This window comes from Zea mays, chromosome 9 (assembly GCF_902167145.1).
Source record: "Zea mays cultivar B73 chromosome 9, Zm-B73-REFERENCE-NAM-5.0, whole genome shotgun sequence".
Lineage (NCBI taxonomy): Eukaryota > Viridiplantae > Streptophyta > Magnoliopsida > Poales > Poaceae > Zea > Zea mays.
In genome coordinates this window covers 54,817,471-54,826,883 of record NC_050104.1, presented here as the reverse complement: position 1 = coordinate 54,826,883, position 9,413 = coordinate 54,817,471, and the positions used below count along the sequence as shown (strand labels likewise).

Genomic DNA, 9,413 nt, shown 5'->3' with positions numbered 1-9,413 from the left:
AAAAGATGACGTGAGACGACCGGTGAAACTGGTGCTTTAAGTATATCAGGGCATGGGTTTGAACCCCACCTACTGCACCGTTTTTTTAACATTTTACGCTGATTTAATCAAATAGGCCGACGGGCTAACGGGCTGGCCCAGCACAGTCAGCAGGCCGGCATGACGTGACTGGGCCAGAGTTGTGGCCCACGGGCGTCTGGCTCGTGGTGGGCCGCCGTTTGGCCATCTATAGGCATGCAACAAGTTAATTTGAAATAGGTGTGAGGGGTTATTTGTAAAAAGATGATGCAGGACAATCGTTGAAACTGGTGCTTTAAGTATATATATATGTGTTAGGTATATTAGGAGCCCTGGGCTTCCTCTAGTTAAAGGAAGCCCAGGCCGACCACCCCATGCGACCTGGTCCAGCCCGACGCGCCCACCCACTCTCCAAGCCAGGCTGTCGGTTGCGTCCCCCCACCCCATGTCTGTGCATGCAAAAAAATAGGAAGGTATGCATGAGTCAAACACGTTTCCCTGCTAAATTTATCCCTTTGTCCATTTCATATGCGATTGCAGGTCGAACCGAAACAAAATACTTTTCCTTGCTTTTAAGAATTTTTTTCCGTTGAACATAAACCAAATTTTTCCTTTTTTTTGATTCCTTAGAATCTTTATTTCTCTTTCTGGTGGTATCAAACTGCCACCTAATATCTTATCCGCCTCTTCAGGAAAATGAATATCTCCGGAAAAGATTTTGAGTTCTGTATGGCTTTTTTCTCTTCACTCGGACCAATCCACCTAGTCGACTTCTTGTATTTTTTGTGATTTGTGTATCGACTCCAATAATACTATTGTCAAGCACCTTTAGGGATGAGGATCTCGGCAAGATATGCAGTTCTTGAAGAATGAAAAAACCGATCTACTTCTTTTTGGTATTTTAGACTAAATTCTTTTGTTCCTCGATGCTCAATAAAACCCTTTTTTTAAGATAGAATCTTCTTCCGGGCTCCCATATTCGTCTTCTGAGTCTTCCTCTGAGTCTTCTTCTGAGTCTTCTTCTAAAGTCCCATATTCCTTCTCTGAGCCATCTTCAGAGCTCCCATATTCTTCTTCTGATTCTTCCTCTAGGATTTCATATTCGCCCTCTCCCTCTCGAGTCCTATATTTTTTCTCTAGGCTCCCATATTCTTCCTCTGAGTCTTTCTATAGAGTCCTATATTCGATCTCTAGGATCCCATATTCATCTTCTTGGGTTTCATATTCGTCCTCTAGAGTCCTATATTCGTCTTCTATGATTTTATATCCGCCCTCTCCCTCTCGGGTCCTATATTTGTTCTCTGGGCTCTCATATTCGTCTTCTGAGTCTTCCTCTCGAGTTCTATACTCTTCCTCTCGGGTCCAATATTCTTCCTCTCGAGTCCTATACTCTTCCTCTTGGGTCCGATATTCTTCCTCTAGGGTCCTATATCTAAATTTAACAATTCCTGAACCCCTTTTATCTTTTCTGTATCGTGGATCGTCAAAATAAGCAAAAATAGTATTTCTACGTAAAACACCCATAAAGGGTATTTCCATTGAAATATCCAAACATGATATTCACTCTTTTTCTTGTTCTTGATGATATTGTAATGGAACGACGAGCCTATTTCTTCGCTTTTTCGCCAACAAATCTGAATTATCTTGAAGAATGGAAGGATAGAAACAATTCCAATGACCTTTGAACACGATTCGATCTGGCGTTAAATAATCAAGAATTTCTCTATCTTTTTTACCAAAAGTATCCAACAGTCTATGACTTACTTGATCATTAGCCATTGAGAAGTCAAAGATATATCTTCCATCAACGGAAAAAGAATAAGTATTCAATTGATCTTGATCCTTATGCAGCGAAAAAGATGCTATACTGGATCTGCACATACTTACTGACAATATCCATAAACGACTTGTTTTTGGCAATCGACGAAGATTACCATATTGATATTCGAGCGCTTGGTAAACATCAATACTTGAAAGCGAAATGGACTTAATCATTTCCTATAATCGATTTTGGTGGTTGACGTCCAACACAAACCATGTGGACTAACTAGTTTGTCTAGATATTATTTATCACAGGTGCATAAGGTTCAACACAAACCAAGAAAGAAATTCAGTTAGGGACACAACAAAAAATTGGAGCAACACCAAGAGTGTGTTGCCAAGTGGCGCACCGGACACTGTCCGATGTGCCTTGGACACTGTCTGGTGCACCAGGCCAGGCAGCCAGCGAACCAGCCACTCTCGGGTTTCTTCTAGGCGTGCTCCACTATAATTCATCGGACTGTCTGGTGTGCCACCGGACTGTCCGGTGAGCTAGCGGAGTAATGGCTCCCTGCGCGCCAACGGTCGACTGCTCAGATGAACATTGATGAACAGTGCCGCGACAGAAGTCAGAGCGCAGAAGTCAGAGGTCACTAGACTATCCGGTGCAGCAAAAAGACAAACGACTCCAACGGTCAACAGCTCCAAACCCTAACGGGCGCGCTGACGTGGCGTGCACCGGACAGTGAACAATGACTGTCCAGTGCGCCACCAGACTGTCTGGTGCGCCCATCGTCAGCAGACTTTGCCAACGGCTAGGAAGTGGTTGGGGGCTATAAATACCCCTCAACCACCTCATTCAAAGCCATCCAAGTATTCTAAATTCAACATTCAATACAAGAGCAAAAGACTCCACTCCAAGACACATTCAATAGATCAAAATCCTCTCCAAGTCCCAAAATCAACTCCACCACTTAGTGACTTGAGAGAGAGAGAGAGTTTTTGTATTCATTTGCGCTCTTGTTGCTTGTATTGCCTTCTTCCTTTCTCATTCCAATTTTTGAGTGCTTTGTAAAGCCAAGCAATAGACACCAAGTGTGTGGTGGTCCTTGCGGGGTCTTAGTGACCCGTGTGATTAAGAGAAGGCTCACTCGGTCTAGGTGACCATTTGAGAGAGAGGGAAAGGGTTGAAATAGACCCGGCCTTTGTGGCATCCTCAACGGGGATTAGGTTCTTTGGAACCGAACCTCGGTAAAACAAATCATCGTGTCCACTAGTGTTAATTTCCATTTGATTTGTTTGTCCTCTTTTCTCTCTCTAAAGTTTCCTTGCCAATATTGATTTGAGTTTGCTCCCAAACGTTATCCGCATCATTTGAGCAACTCATGGCAAGAGAAACAATCTTCCGCCTTGGATTTAATTCTAACGCTAACCCTGGCCTTAGCGTGTGTTTAAGTTTATAAATTTTAGGTTTCGCCTATTCACCCCCCTCCAGGCGACTTTCAATTGGTATCAGAGCTGGTGCTTCATTAAGAGTCTAACAAACTCGAAGTGATGTATGGAGATCATGCCAAGAGGGAGATCGTGACCGGCGACAAGCCCACGGGCTCGGGGAAGACTCCGTCAAAGTAGTCCGACAACAAGTATATGGAGGAATCCTCTTCCTCCATCAAGTCACATCGGAGGGGTGACAAGAAAAAGAAGAAGATGAAGAAGGTGGTCTACTACGAGACCGACTCTTCATCACCCTCTACGTCCGGCACCGAGTCATCCACTACTTCTAAGCGCCATGAGCATAAGAAGTACAGTAAGATGCCCCTACACTATCCCCGTATTTCAAAGCGTGCTCCATTACTTTCCGTACCCCTAGGCAAACCACGATATTTTGATGGTGAAGATTATTGCATGTGGAGTGATAAAATGAGGCACCACCTAACCTCACTCCACGAAAGTATTTGGGATATTGTTGAGTTTGGAGCGCAGACACCTCAAGTGGGGGACGAGGACTACAACTTGGACGAGGCCGCCCAAATTAGGCACTTCAACTCCCAAGCAACTTCTATACTCCTCGCCTCCTTGTGTCGAGAGGAGTATAATAAGGTGCAAGGGTTGAAGAACGCCAAAGAAATTTGGGACGTCCTCAAAACCGCGCACGAAGGGGACGAGGTGACCAAGATCACCAAGCACGAGATGATCGAGGGAGAACTCGGTTGATTCGTCCTCAACAAAGGAGAAGAGCTGCAAGCCATGTACAATCGGCTCAATACAATGGTGAACCAAGTGTGCAACCTCGGGAGCACCAAGTGGGATGACCATGAGATGGTCAAGGTTATTCTTAGATCACTTGTCTTTTGTAATCCCACTCAAGTGCAACTAATCCGTGGAGACCCTAGATATAAACAGATGTCTCCTGAGGAAGTGATTGACAAGTTTGTGAGCTTTGAACTTATGATCAAAGACTCCAATCATATTGTCAACTTGGAGCAAGGCGCCACCTCTACACCCGAGGTGTAACCCGTTGCATTTAAAGCAACAGAAGAAAAGGAGGAGTCTACATCAAGTAGGCTCCCAATCGATGCCTCAAAGCTCGACAACGAGAAGATGACACTCATCATTAAGAGCTTTCGCCAAATCCTCAAGTAAAGGAGGGGGAAGGACTACAAGCCCCGCTCCAAAAGGGTGTGCTACCGGTGTGGTAAGTCCGGTCACTTTATCGCTAAATGTCCATATACAAGTGAAAGTGAAAGGGACGACGACAAGAAGGGGAAGAAGAAAATGGAGAAGAAAAGGTACTACAAGAAGAAGGGCGGCGAGGCGCACATGGGGCGAGAATGGGCCTCCGACGAGAGGTCCACCGACTCCTCCGACGAGGACACCGCCAACATCGCCGTAAACAAGGGACTTCTCTTCCCCAATGTCGGCCACAAGTGCCTAATGGCTAAGGACGGCAAGAAGAAGAAGGTATACTCTAGAGCCACCCCTAAATATACTACATCCGATGATGAGGGTAGCTCTAGCGATAATGAAGATGATTTAATTTCTCTCTTTGCCAACCTTAACATGGACCAAAAGAAAAAATTAAATGAATTAATAGATACCATTAACGAGAAGGATGATCTCTTGGAATGCCAAGAGGACTTGCTCGTTGAAGAAAATAAAAAACTTGTTAAGTTGAAAAATGCTTATGCTCTAGAAGTGGAAAAATGTGAAAACTTAACTAGAGAGCTTAGCATGTACAATGATTCAATTTCTAGTCTTAGAATTGAGAATGATAATTTAAATGCTAAGATTGAGGAATTGAGTATTTGCAAAGCATCTACATCTACTGTTGAAAATATTACTATTTGTACTAGATGTAGAGACATTAATGTTGAAGCTATTGATGATCACCTTGCTATGATTAAACAACAAAATGATCACATAGCCACATTAAATGCCAAAATTGCCGAGCATAAGCTAGAAAATGAAAAATTTAAATTTGCTAGAAGCATGCTCTATAATGGGAGACGCCCTGGCATTAAGGATGGCATTGGGTTACAACAAGGGAGCCAAAGCAATGTCAAGCTTAATGCCCCTAAGAAATTGTCTAACTTTGTAAAGGGCAAGGCTCCCATGGTTCAGGATAGAGAGGGTTACGTTTTATATCCTGCAAACTATCCTGAGCATAAGATTAGGAAAATTCATGCTAGAAAACCTCATACTGTTTCTCATCATTCTTTTATGTATAAAAATTAGGCTTCTAGATCTAGACATACCACTCATGTCAAAATGCCTAAGAAGAAAATTCCTAATGCATCAAATGAGCACAACATTTCATTTAAAACTTTTGATGCTTCTTATGTGCTTACTAACAAATCAGGCAAAGTAGTTGCCAAATATGTTGGGGCAAACACAAGAGTCCAAAGACTTGTGTTTGGGTACCCAAGGTGCTTGTTTCTAATGTCAAAGGACCCAAGACCGTTTGGGTACCTAAGAACAAGGCCTAAATTTGTTTTGTAGGTTTATGCATTCGGTGGTTCAAGTTGGATAATCGACAGTGGGTGCACAAACCACATGACATGGGAGAAAAAAATGTTCTCATACGAGAAAAATGAAGATCCCCAACGAGCTAATACATTCGGGGATGGAAATCAAGGTTTGATCAAAGGTTTGGGTGAAATTGCTATATCTCCTGACCATTCCATTTCTAATGTTTTTCTCGTAGATTCTTTAGATTACAATTTGCTTTCTATTTCTCAATTATGCAAAATGGGCTACAACTGTCTATTTACTGATGTAAGTGTACTGTCTTTAGAAGAAGTGATGATTCAATAGCATTTAAGGGAGTGTTAGATGTTTATCTATATTTAGTTGATTTTAATGATAACAAAGCTGAACTAGACACTTGCTTAATTGCTAAGACAATGGGCTGGCTATGGCATCGCCGACTTGCCCATGTTGGGATGAAGAATCTTCACAAGCTTCTAAAGGGAGAACACATTTTAGAACTAACAAATGTTCATTTTGAGAAAGACAGGATTTGTAGCGTATGTCAAGCAGGGAAGCAAGTTGGAGTCCATCATCCACACAAGAATATCATGACGACGGACAGGCTGCTTGAGCTACTCCACATGGACATATTCGGCCCGATCGCTTATATAAGCATCGACGGGAGTAAGTATGGTCTAGTTATTGTGGATGATTATTCTCGCTTCACTTGGGTGTTCTTTTTGCAGGAAAAATCTCAAACCCAAGAGACCTTAAAGAGATTCTTAAAATGGGCTCAAAATGAGTTCAGATTAAGAATCAAAAAGATTAGAAGCGATAATTGAACGGAGTTCAAAAATTCACAAATTGAAGGATTTCTTGAGGAAGAGGGCATCAAGCATGAGTTCTCTTCTCCCTACACCTCAACAAAATGGTGTAGTGGAAAGGAAAAATAGAACTCTACTGGATATGACAAGGACCATGCTTGATGAGTACAAGACTCCTAACCGGTTTTGGGCGGAGGCGATTAACACCGCCTGCTACTCCATCAACCAGTTATATCTTCATTGAATCCTCAAGAAAACATCGTATGAACTCCTAACTGATAAAAAGCCCAATGTTTCTTATTTTAGAGTCTTTGGGAGCAAATTTTTTATTCTTATTAAGAGAGGTAGAAGTTCTAAGTTTGTTCCTAAAGTAGTAGAAGGCTTTTTACTAGGATATGACTCAAACACATGGACATATAGAGTCTTCAACAAATCCACTGGACTAGTTGAAGTTTCTTGTGACATTGTGTTTGATGAGACTAATGGCTCCCAAGTGGAGCAAGTTGATCTTGATGAACTAGATGATGAAGAGGCTCCATGCGTTGCACTAAGAAAATGTCCATCGGTGATGTGCGTCCAAAAGAATCCGAGGAGCCCACACAAGCACAAGATCAACCATCATCTTCCATGCAAGCATCTCCACCAACTCAAGATGAGGATCAGGCTCCAGAAGAAGAGGATGAAGATCAAGATGATGAGCCACCTCAAGAAGAGGACATTGATCAAGGGGGAGATGAAGATGATCAAGACAAGGAAGATGATCAAGAGATATGGGATCAAAGACAGCCACACCCAAGAGTCCACCAAGCAATTTAAAGAGATCACCCCATCAACTCCATTCTTGGTGACATTCATAAGGGGGTAACCACTAGATCTCGAGTTACTCATTTATGTGAACTTTACTCTTTTGTGTCTTCTATTGAGCCATACAGGGTAGAGGATGCATTAAGAGATCCGGATTGGGTGGTGGCTATGCAAGAGGAGCTCAACAACTTCACAAGGAATGATGTATGACATTTAGTTCCACGTCCTAACCAAAATGTTGTAGGTACCCAATGGGTATTCCGGAATAAGCAAGATGAGCATGGTGTGGTGACAAGGAACAAAGACCGACTTGTAGCAAAAGGTTATTCACAAGTCGAAGGTTTTGATTTTGATGAAACCTATGCACCTGTAGCTAGGCTTGAGTCAATTCGTATATTACTTGCCTATGCTACTTACCATGGCTTTAAGCTTTATCAAATGGACATGAAAAGTGACTTCCTCAATGGCCCTATCAAGGAAGAGGTCTATGTTGAGCAACCTCCTAGCTTTGAAGATAGTGAGTATCCTAACCATGCCTACAAGCTCTCAAAGGCGATTTATGGGCTCAAGCAAGCCCCAAGAGCATGGTATGAATGCCTGCGAGACTTTCTTATCACTAATGGCTTCAAAGTCAGAAAGGCCGATCCTACTCTCTTCACTAAAACTATTGCAAAAGACTTGTTTATATGCCAAATTTATGTTGATGATATTATATTTGGGTCTACTAACAAGTCGTCTTGTGAAGAGTTTAGTAGGATCATGATATAGAAATTCGAGATGTCTATGATGGGGGAGTTGAAGTATTTCCTATCAAGCAACTCCAAGAGGGCACCTTCATCAGCCAAACTAAGTACATTCAAGACATACTTAAGAAGTTTGGAATGAAGAATGGCAAACCCATCAAGACACCCATGGGAACTAATGGGCATCTCGACCTCAACACAGGAGGTAAATCCGTAGATCAAAAGGTATACCGGTCGATGATAAATTCTTTACTCTATTTATGTGCATCTCGACCGGATATTATGCTTTCAGTATGCATGTGCGCAAGGTTCCAGACAAATCCTAAGGAAGTTCACCTTAGGGCCATAAAAAGAATCATGAGGTATTTAGGTTACACTCCTAAGTTTGGGGTTTGGTACCCCAAGGGATCTACCTTTGATTTAATTGGGTATTCTGATACCGATTATGCTGGATGTAAAATTGATAGAAAGAGCACATCAGGGACTTGTCAATTTCTGGGAAGATCCCTGGTGTCATGGACTTCAAAAAAACAAAACTTTGTAGCTCTTTCCATCGCCAAAGCTGAGTACATTGCCGCAGATCATTGCTGTGCACAATTACTTAGGATGAGGCAAACCTTTAGGGACTATGGCTACAAATTGAGCAAAGTCTCTCTCCTATGTGATAATGAGAGTGCAATCCGCATGGCGGATAATCCCGTTGAACACAGCCGCACTAAGCACATAGACATTTGATATCACTTTTTAAGAGATAACCAACAAAAGGGGAATATCGAAATTGCTTATGTGAGCACTCACAACCAATTAGCCGATATATTTACCAAGCCACTAGATGAGAATACTTTTAGCAAGCTTAATAATGAGCTAAATATACTTGATTCTCGGAACTTTGATTGAAACATTGCACACATCGCTCATGTATATACCTTTGATCATGTCTCTTTCATTTGGTACAAATGCATATTTCTTATTCTTCTTGTGCCAAGGCTAATACTAATGTGTTTTCGAGTATACATCTATGATTAGTCTTAGATTGAAAGGGAAATGGTGTATACAGCAAAGACAAGGCTTCCACTCCAACTCTGACGGTATCATCTACCCTTTGTCGTTACTCATGTAACTCTCTATTGGTATGACCCTTCACTATATTTATTTTACCATTTGGGAGAACGTATTAGGCCCCAAAGGGGGAGAAAAGTGTGAAAAGGGCTCCCAAGTTCTCCGTTTTTGGCGATTAATGCCAAAGGGGGAGAAAGTATTAAGCCCAAAGCAAAAGGACCGCACCACCATTTCA

General features: G+C 42.1%; 1 pseudogene; it reads right to left on the bottom strand.

Annotated features, from left to right (window-relative positions):
- Positions 1 to 502: 502 nt before the first annotated feature.
- Positions 503 to 9,413, bottom strand: part of LOC118473447 (DNA-directed RNA polymerase subunit beta''-like) — a 63,651-nt pseudogene continuing 54,740 nt past the window's right edge.